A 9,843-nucleotide genomic window follows, 5' to 3' on the forward strand; every position below is an offset into this window, starting at 1 on the left:
AGGAACATGTTAAGACAGAAAAGGGGCTGGGGGTGGTGATCGTATGACTTGATCTCTACTGGACGTTAAAGTTTTAATAAATGTGCTTATTATAATTAATTTGTTCATTTATTTGTATTGGGGCCGGAGTGGCGCAGTGGTCACACAGTTGACCACGACTCACACAGTCATCGGTTCGATTCATAGCAAAGTGCAAAAAATGTGTGTGATTCTACACAGTCACCATTTTCCCGTGCTGTCGTCCGATTGCGTCATCCGGTTTCCAACTAGGACCCACTCCACTGGGAGTGAAGACCGCACATGTCTCCTCTTGGAGAAGGGGGGTAGTATCATGCATATAGTGATATATACATAGATAAATAGATCACATGATCTCCCTACTACCCACTTGAGATAAGCATTGTCAAAGACCTTGAGGTCGTTTCAATGAACTAATATAGAAAAAAAAAAAAAAAATTATTTCTATACACCTGTGATCGTTGAATACAACAGAATGTTTGAATAAAATTGTATTAAATAATTTAAATTTTCTATTATATTACCTCTAAGTATACTTCTAACAAAATTATCCACAATATATTTTCTTTAAATATTCTAGTGAAAATAAGGTTTATTTATTTGCAGAGTATCTAATAAGGTAATACCATAGAATTGACTACAGTATTTTTGCCCTAAATAATTTACAGTAAAAGAGGAAAGGTTCTCATTTGAAAAACAGATATTTGTATCTACACAAGACACTTCTTAAGTAGTACAAAAAAATTTATGAATTTGAAATAATTTGGTTTACCCCAGTAGATGCTTTAATATTTACAAGTGACTATAATGTATCGGACAATAACAAGCAAATATTGTCTTCATAATATGTTATTAACGAGCCATATCCCAGATAGCAAAATTACAACATAATAACATTATTATTTAATTACATTTGAAATGACTAATATTTTTTTATCATTACATTTTAAGTATAGTGCCATTAAAATATTGTTTTAATAATATTTTAGTATTATTTTTTGGCCTGGGTTTAATTATTTTTATAACGTCCCATATATAATAATATTATAATAATACAAACATAATATTTTTTTAATAGCTAAAAAACATTATTCAAATATTATTAGTACATTACTTTATAGCTAAAAAACTGGATTTTAAATGATTCTATAACTACTTTTCCAATTTTCAAATCAGTTTTAGGCAGGGGCGGATAGGCCCCCCGGAATACCAGACAAATCCCGGTAGGTCCTCCTCTCCGTAAGCTTTTTTTGTATACACTATTATAATTACAGAGTTTGATATAGGCGCTATATGTAATACTTAAAAATATACACAGCCACACAGGGCCGAACTAATATAATATATTATGTAACTTACTAACCTATTATACCTAATAAATAATCATTTTATAGATAATGAAAATTGCACATTTTATCATACATTTCCTAGTAACATTAATTTAGCCTATCCGCCCCTGGTTGTAGGACAAACTTACCATAGTGGAATTCAATCCTTCTTTTTAATCTTTTTAATGAACTTTCATCAATACTAATTTATGATATTCAATTAATATAATATAATATATTCATATTATATTATATAGTACCTGTGCTTGTAATAGTTACTGTTATAAGTTATATAATGATGATGTGTACTAGCAGTTTATATCACTTTAAAAACAATTTATACTCTCTGACATTATTATTATGTAAATATTCAAGAAAATAATAATAACAGTTAATTACCTATAGTAAAATACAAAATAATAAGTAGATATAGATGGACAAACAATAAATAATATAATAAAAAAACTATTTGAAATATGATAATGCTTGTCTTTATTAAATATATAGCAACAATAAAAATTCAATGTACATAAAATTGTAAGTGAGCACACTACAATATTTTTTTCTTTCTGAATGCCGCACCGGCTAAGTAAATTTTCATTGGTCCCTCTATTTCAGAATTTGTTGCATTTTCGAAAGCTTTAATTTTTCTTACAGCTTCTAACATGGAAAACAATAGATAATCATATTTTATTAATAAAATAACAAATAGTGATAATTTAAAAGTTCTAATGGTTCTATGCAAAAAATTACTTATTCAAAAGTAGTGCTTTTTTTTCAAATTAAGAAATATATTTTAAGAGCTTATATATATAGATTATCAAGATCATTTAAACATTTTAAATATATTTCAAAAACATAATAATATTTACAAAATTAATAGGTCTAACATAAAAAAAAAAAAAATTGAAAAAACTATCCTAATATAACTATGTCATATTCAATTTATTTAAGTAATTTAATTAAATATAGTTGTTTAAAAATATCTTCATTTAGAAAATAATTTAACAGAAATTTCAACATTATTACGAATGGGAAAAAAAACTATTGAGTATATATATATTGTTGGAATTTAATTCACTAATAAAGTTATTTTTACTTAAAATATGTTTCAAACTATTAGAAATGTATTTTTATAGAAAGTAAAATAATACCACAACCAGGAGTTAATAATTACTCCATTAATAATTGTAAGTTTATCACTATACTGCAATTGGTGAACCTATAACTATTAACTATATTTAATAAACAAACTTGTAAATTATAACACAATATTTTCACATAATCTTAACATAATTTCTTACCTATAATTATAGAGCATGAGCCTAAAGAAGAAAAAATCTTTTTCTTTTTCTGTCCAACAAAGCTGTACATTTGCAAAATATCATCCTCAAAAATTTTTCTTAACATTTGCCTTATAGTTCCTGTTAATGTCTTCTTTGCTAAACGTTTGAGACCATTAACCTATGTGACACACAATACATAATAACGAATATAAATATTAGTCATATCAATATACATATTAATCTATAACTATATAAAAATATAGTAAAAATTTATAATATTATATTATATACTCTAAAAAATTACTTACAATGTTCCTTCTAAAATTTTTGTTTTGCAACTTAGTCTCAAATTCATCTAATTGATCTTCATTTTCAATCGGTAGAAATGAATCATATTCAAATAATTCTTCATAATTATTTTCATTTTCTTTTGCTTGAAGCACAGTGTCAGTTAAAATTTTGTCCATCTGAAGTTGATTTTGAGCAATTGCCTCTACATCATATTTTATTTTTAACACAACTCTTAAAATTTTATTCATTACATCTGAAACAAACATGAAAATATATGCTCTTTTAGTATAAGATTTATTACAGAGAAGTTAATATACTTGAAGTATAGACCATTATTGATATTACCATTTGATTCAGAAGTTTGTGCTAAGCAGTTACTTTTTAATTGTTTGTTTTGTGTATTATTACTAGACACTTTTTTAAAAGATGACTGTAAATTGATATCTGTAAACAAATTTAAAGAACTTCAACTTCATTTTAAATAACACAAAATTATAAGTCAACATTATATCTTAATACACAAGAATAATATTGTATGAATAGCTAAGTTTTATTACCAGCTAAGTCTAATAATTCATAATTCGGGTAATCACTTGTATCATCTTGTACAACTTTGGAAACTTTAAAAGGAGATGACGACGTGTGGATAATTTCAGTACTCAGGGCTCTTTTAGGCTCTACTATATAAATATAATATTTATATATATATTAGTATAAGAATAATTTGTGTGCCTATAAATATTGCATAATTTCATACTTATATACCTTTGATAGAAGTAACCGACACGGGTGAATTATTTACATCAGACTGATGATTATATCTACTTGATGTATTAATATTATGCTCTCGAGGTAATGCTATAATTAATGTAAGGATAAATACAATTAAATTAAATAATTTCACAGAGTAAAACTGAAATATATCTTTTTACAAGTAAATTAGTGTTATATTTGAATTTTCTAAAATACCTGGAATAGGACTGAATGAGTTTCTATCAAAAAGCTTTCTTTTTGCTTTTAAAGGTAAACTATAACTTGCATTTTGATAGGTTGATTCATATTTCTTTTTATGGCCTTCCTTGCTTTCAACATCTATAACATTTATAATAAACAATGTGTATGGACATTAACATATTTAATTTATAAAAATGAATTACAATATACCTAATTGACTAAGAGATGAACGATCAATACTATAAGAGTTTTTCTTTTCTTTAAATGTTGGACGATCTAAGCTATGACTATTTGTTATAGTTTCTTGAGTATGATTTGTTGTAGCATTAGATTTGGGTGAAATACCTGTACAATTATGTATAAGATCTATTATTTATAAAATGTACATGAATTGTGTAAATAAATGATAAGTATTTCAATACAATCATATTTTTATTTTAGGTACTGAGTGTAACAAAAGAATGTATTGATTTTATTCACATGCTCTGTTGTAAAACATAATCTAATAATATACTGTAGTCACAGTAGTTAAGTAGTTACTTCAACTAACAAATTAAATAAATAAAATGAGTAGTAAAGTTTTAATATACTTTTGTTGTAGGAATACGTTGGAGGATCTAATACTTTTGATTTGTTTGTACGAGATTTTGACATCTCATCATCACAAGTAGATAAGTCTGAAGTATGCTCGGCCTTTTTTAGTTTCGCTCTGGCTTCTGTTAGAGTAGCTAAAAAATAATAATTAAAATAAGGAATTATGAAATATATTTAGAAATAAAATATTTAGAAAAATGGCTTGTTTTATTATAGGTACTAATCAAAATTAAACTAATTTACTTCAAAGTATGAAAAATTATAAATTATAATAGGTTTAGTGAAAAATTATAACAGCCAATATTCACCAATATTTTTCTTTAAAGTTCTTGATGCAAAATAGTTGAAATCAAATTTGTTGGATAATACTCTTCGTTCAACATTTTTCTTGACATCTTTTTTGGGCCAGGCACAAACATTATTTTTAACCCAGTGTGCTGGAACAACTTCGATAGTATTTTCATTTTCAAATTCTACTATTGACCACATATTTGTACAAACTCTGAAAAAATGTAGTTATTAAAAGTATTTAAAAGTGGTTCTAACTGTTATCAGTAATAATAGTAATTAGCATATTTTGTTTTTATAGATGTTATTATTACAATAAGCTACTAAATTTATACATTTTAAATTTAACACCTACTTTATATTTATTTATAAATAAAAGTAAACATTTAATATTAATATGAAAAAATATAGGTACCTATTATATTTTAAATCACCAGCCAAAAATCATACAATCCACATATTTTCTTATCTTCATATTTATATTTACATTTAGTTACTATTAATAGGTATACCTAATTTATTTATACATATAACATTTAAATTTAAAAAAATTAATAAGTTTATCAACATAACTAAGAATGATTACATATTATATACATATTATAAAAAAAAAAATTTTAAATTTACTTTAAATAAATTCTTAAGTTCTAAATGTCATGCAAAAGGGGTACAACAATCTGTTCATTTTATATTCATCTGGCTTTTCATTTAATTTTAATGTAATTAGTTGTCAAGTTTTAAGCAGTTTTAAAAGAAATATGTATTTAGGTTATTCTAATAGTGCATTAGTGTACATAGACAAAAAAACAGACGAAACGATTAGGTCGATCGGCTCTGTCACTCGCTATAAAAATTCACTATAATTAAACGTCTACACATGACACACCGACCCACCGTATTAAATTATTATAATATATGTACCAAAAAATGACATTTATATTTTATAATTCATATTCATTATCTCATACCAATATAGTCAAATTATTCTTGACGTTTGTCGCCGGAGAACAGCTAGTGACGAACGTAAAATTAATAACAACCATTTCGGGAATACCTACTCTCAATTATTATTTATTTTTTTTAATCGTCGCCCGAGCAGTAGAAACTGTGGCCACAATATTATTCACCGCGAAGGAAATAATTATTATAAACACGTATAATACCTTACATAATGTATACACGCTTGATATAAGTGCGTAATAGATAAATAATCTTTACTCCGAAATGATTTAATTTATCGTCTCATTTCGTAATACGAAAAAAAAAACACAGGGCAAGCCCGTGCCCACCCGCTGGGCACGCCATTGATTATAGTGCGTTACACCGTCGTACAAATTACAAATAACGTGAAAGTTTTTATTCCATATTTATAGTCCCACGGATAGAGGTTTGGTTTGGTTAAATACTTGAGGGCGATCACCGTGTGCATTAAATAGTCTTAACCCTTAATGACTATTGATAATATTATTATGTCCGATAAAAAAACCCCTTTTATTTCTCACATTTACATGCATTTGAATGTTGGCACTTACGAGTGACAACGGCCGGTGGATAGACGGACAGCTGTTTAAAAAGTTATTAAGTACACGTCATCTACTTACCTACTTATTCATCATTTTCTTTGACCTTCCAACGGGCTTTTGAAAATGGTACAACAATTTTGTACTTGTGGATGTTTTTTTCTAACTTTCTTCCTTTAGTACTTTTGTTGAAGTTTTAATTTTGATTCATTACTGACTAGGTACAACACGCACCGTTCCTTCTACCTAATATCCAGTGGCGGACTGGGAGAAAAAGCAGCCCTGGAAAATCATAATTTTAGAGGCCCTCAGTATAATATAATATATATATTTATACTTTTTTTTGTAAATACAATTTAGCTTTTAAATTTTTAAATATTTTAATTAATTGTTATAAGACAAAATAAAATAACTATTGTAAATTTGTTAGTTGGAATATATTGTATATCTCAAGTAGTTTTTATGTATATAATTTAAACTACAATCAATTTGATTTCAATAGGACGCTACCCATAAATTTGTTGTCTCCGTCTTACACACGCACGACATACCAAATTGTCGTTCACTAGTTTCAATAGTGCGCTGTTAGTTTTGATACTAGAGTGAATTGACCTATTATAAAACATTTAGGTCAGAACATTATCTGTGCTAAGGTGTTTCTGATTTTTCAAAATTTTAATTTTCCAGCAAGATATATGGGTACCTATGTGAAACATCAAAAATAAAAAAATGCTCATTTCTCGCTTGAATGTTAAAACATCGAATAAAAGCCAACGCTTATGCACAGATAATGTTGTTATCTAAAAAATGTATAATAGGTCAAATCACTCTAATATCAAAACTAACAGCACACTATTGATACTAGTGAACGAAATTTTGCTATGTAGTACGTGTGTAAGACAGAGTCAACAAATGCATGGGTAGGCATCTTTTTGAGGGGGCTGCAGCGTGATTCATTTTCGGTCGAAAGCATAGCTCACGACTTCAATCACTACCCCCAATATAATATTCTGATATTAATTTCGAAAGCAGATTTGAATTTGTCAATAAATTATCTATGCTTTGACAATTTTTTTTTTCTGATTTTTTTTTTTTTTTTTACTTAGAAATTTACTAACAAAAAAGTAGAAATAAAGAATAATATTCATAATTCAAATTTAAAATAATACATTGATATATGAAAAAGGTGCGACAATTAAAGCATAGAACATTTAGAGGAGAATTCAAATCTGCTTTCAAAATTAATATCAGAATATCCTACTGACTTAACAAAGTCTATTATGTATCATTAAACAAAACATAAGGTTAAAGTAAAACGTAATTTCTATAATATCATTGAATCAAAAATAACGCAAAACGAAATATTATTTTAAAATGTACTTATTTAATAGGTCTATTGGTTTCACAGACACATTTATTTCATGCAAACAATCTAAGAATTGATTATACAGGGTTATTCAAAATGATATATCAGATTTAAAGTGCTTATATTATTTTATTTTTTAGGTTTAGAACTGCAATATGTTATACATTAATTAATAAAATAAAAATATGTCAAGTTTAATTAACTGTATCTATAAATGTTCTATGTGAGCTCCTTGGGTTACACGAATAACATGTAGTCGGCAGTCAAATTCATACCATACTTTTTGCAGCATAACTTTTGTAATCGATTCCATGGCTGTTGTTATTCGATTTTTCAATTCATCTAGATTTTATGGCAGTGGTAGTATGTACACAGTGTCTTTAACATATCCCCAAATTAAATAATGGCATTAACCATTTTATAGTCATTTTAAATCAGATGAATCATTTTGAATAACCCTATATTATATCCTGTATCCGGGCCATTATCTACCCGCATTAGTTATTATTTTTAAATTTAATGGGTATTTACACCATTTTAAATAGGGTTATGAGTAAGAAATATTTCACATGAAATTTTCAATTTGAAATATTGAAGAATATATTATTATTTTTTTTTTTTAGTTTTGTGTTTTGGTATGTTTGACAAAATCATCACTAGATGGTCACACTGATTTCATAGCTGATTAATGATTATCGGTTCACGATCATGTAGAGAACATGGTTTAAGAAATATATTTATATATATCTTTTAAGACCGTGGTATAGAATATAGCTATTATCCACCTTGGATATTATATAGTACGTTTATCATTATCTTATCTACGTTGTGTTCCCAATGAATAAATCATATCAATAATAATTAATTAATAAATATTAAATTATTGAACCTCCATCCTTCCTTTTATATCTATAACTATAAAGTGTTTTATGTACTGCGTGCCTAAGTATTTTAAGTTCTGAACTTAACATGGGAAAATATAAGCACTCAATCCATAAATGTTTTCGAGAAGTAACTGTGAAAGAAGGTAACAAACAAGTTTCAAAAAATGTTTGTAATTATTGCAATTGGGAAACTGTTCCAAATGCGACTCGTCAAATAAAACACGTTAGAAGTTGTGTTAAGTGTCCTTTATCTGTAAATTATAAATTATATAAATACTAAGTATACTAAGGAGTAAGGATATAATCAATTTAAAATTTAATTATTATAAATTTATTTTAATTAAAATAGGATTACAATATAATGTTTTAATTCATAGATAATTATAATAGAGACTCTGGTTATAACTATATCTAATTAGTAATTATAAACTATTAAATAAACACGAATTAAGAAATTGTTACAGGTAATTCATGTGTTTTGAAATTTTTTTAAGTATGTTTATATGAATTTAATGCAATTTGTATAATGTACTAGGCGTATGTAAGAAATATTTCAATAACATTTTTACTCTAGTTTTAAATTAAAATGATTTTTTATTATTTTTCATAAAAATGAAATATTTCATGAAAGTTTCATGAAATATTTCAAAAAAATAAATTTCATGAAATTTTAAAACCCTAATTTTAAATAACGATAAACGCAAAAGTTGGATAATGTTTTAATTCTGTATAACGATAAACACAAAAGTTTAATAACGCTTTAGCTCTAAATAATGTTAAATGCAAAAATTGTGAAACGTTTTAATTGTAAATAACATAAAACGGAATTTTTTTTTCAAACGCCCTGGTTCAAAGTAATTTTCTAAATAATTGTCAATATTGTTAATAACTCCATTTACTTTTTATAATATGGAGTTATCTGCAAAATCTAATATAAAAAAAAAATTATTTAATATTAAATCATATTTTAAAATATGGAAATATAGAAAATTATTATACTGATGGTAAAAGGAAAGGTCAATTTTGGACCGAAAATTAGGAACATCTATTGGGTATGTCCTCGGGGTCCTATCAGCCGTAATTTTGCAGAATACAACGATATAGAAAGAGATAATATTATATTGACCCCTTTTATAAATAAATCTTCTAGGAGTACGAAAGTCTTAGATTGGACTTGGACACACTAATAAAATATTATTAAAAGTACCTCATAAAGCTGATGTTAGTTATAAATAAAAAGTGTATAAGACGTGATCTCTAGTGCAAGCAATATAAAGATTTAATTTGTATTTTTTTTTTTGTCCGCTCCTTTTA

The sequence above is a fragment of the Acyrthosiphon pisum genome, chromosome A1 (genome assembly GCF_005508785.2).
Source record: "Acyrthosiphon pisum isolate AL4f chromosome A1, pea_aphid_22Mar2018_4r6ur, whole genome shotgun sequence".
Classification (NCBI taxonomy): domain Eukaryota; kingdom Metazoa; phylum Arthropoda; class Insecta; order Hemiptera; family Aphididae; genus Acyrthosiphon; species Acyrthosiphon pisum.